The sequence below is a fragment of the Equus caballus genome, chromosome 1, assembly GCF_041296265.1.
Source record: "Equus caballus isolate H_3958 breed thoroughbred chromosome 1, TB-T2T, whole genome shotgun sequence".
In the NCBI taxonomy this organism is placed as follows: domain Eukaryota; kingdom Metazoa; phylum Chordata; class Mammalia; order Perissodactyla; family Equidae; genus Equus; species Equus caballus.
In genome coordinates this window covers 78,986,335-78,988,219 of record NC_091684.1, presented here as the reverse complement: position 1 = coordinate 78,988,219, position 1,885 = coordinate 78,986,335, and positions in this window count along the sequence as shown.

Here is a 1,885-nt window from a genome sequence, read left to right as displayed (position 1 = left end):
TACAGTGGCTCCAGACTCTTCCTTTGGGACTCCATCCAAAAAGCCTATGGCAGTGTGGCTCTGCCTCAACAGGCAAGGGCTGCCACCACCAAGACCTCTTCCCTAGGGCATCCATCACACTGTCAGCCCCACATGGCAGTATTTCCATAATCATCACTTTCACAGCTGAAAGGCACATCACCAAGTCACTCTATAAACTGCAGAGTGAGTGTTGCTTGTCTCTATGAATTCAATTTATGTTTATTCAGTTTGTTGCACTTTAGGATGCTTTGTTCCCATTTCTGGCCTGCCTGCAATTTGAAGAGCTAACGCTGGGCAGAGGCGGGCCTCACTGGGCCCCTTCCCACGCACCTCTGTGCAACCCCTCAGCCTGGCCAGGAGCCGCCACCACCCACAGAACTCGCTCTGTTCCCTCTGTCTCCTGCCTTCACTCGCTCTTCTTGTCTCCTCACCAGCCAGTCCTGCTCCCCTCACCTAAGACCCAGGGCTAGGCCAGCCATTTAGAGCACGTGTCTGGTCTTGAGACCTGGAGCCTGCTCATTAGTGCAACCTGCTGAACCTAGGAAAGGAGCAGGGCAGAAGTTCAGCCCTCAAACTGGCCGGGGGAGGGTGGGAGTGCTGTGGATGTGGGCCAGCTGGATACCCCAGGTCACAATACGCAAGCCCTGCTCACCTGTACGGGCAGAGCCAGGTGTTTGCAGGGCCTGAAGCTAACACGATTTTGCTTTAAGAAAAATAATACACAGGAGCCAGCCCGGTGGCACAGCAGTTAAGTGCACACACTCTGCTTCGGTGGCCCGGGGTTCGCCGGTTTGGATTCCAGGTGTGGACATGGCACTGCTTGGCAAAAGCCATGTTGTGGTAGGCGTCCCACATATAAAGTAGAGGAAGATGGGCGTGGATGTTAGCTCAGGGCCAGTCTTTCTCAGCAAAAAGAGGAGGATTGGCAGTAGTTAGCTCAGGGTTAATCTTCCTCAAAAAAAAAAAATAATGATGATGATGATGTTGAAGAGGCTATCCAGGATTTCATAAGTAAAAAACAAAAAAGAGAGTATTATATTCAATATGCTACCTTTGGGGCAAAAATGGGTAGAAAATAGTATGTATTCGTATTTGCTTATATGTGCTTGAAGAAATACTGGAAAGATACATAAGAAAAAAAAAACAGATGGGAGAAGAAGGAGATGAACAGAGATGGGGTCATAAGAAGGCATCTCCATGTACATCTTTGTCATATCATTTTGATTTTTGAACCACATGTATGTGCTACCTAATCAAAAATACAATAGAATAATAAAATGCCATAAAATTTCTATAAGTTCTTGGTCTGACTCAGTTACCAACTCTGCAGTCTCAGAACGCCATTTTACTCTTCTGAGTTTCGGTTTTTTCTTTTGTAAGGTGGATTCATTAGTCTTTGATCTCTTGGCTGTTGCTGAAAGTGCTCCCTTAGCTATATATGCCTGGTAAAATATTTGCCTGGCTGTTCCCCACAGTCACACTCCAGCTGTTACCTGAATTACAGGTCTCGCGTCTAAGACAGCATAGAAGCCCCTGGAGAACTTGATCCATAACCCACATCTTCACAGAACGTTCCCACCATGTAAGTGTGGGGTAGAGATGGACATCGCTAACTAAGAGCAAGAGACATATCTGGTCCTATAGATAAAATGAGTAAAAATGGAAATGGGAGGAAAGACGACTTTGCAACAGCGAGAAGTGGCTAGTACATGGCGAGAACCAAGACAACTGGAATATTAGTGACAAGACAGTGATGTGCAGATGTCTCATGCCATTATCTCAGATTTAGAGATTAGAACTGCAAAGACCCTCCCAAGCTCTCCTGGCTGCCCAATGTCCCCTTTGCTTGCATATCACTGACATT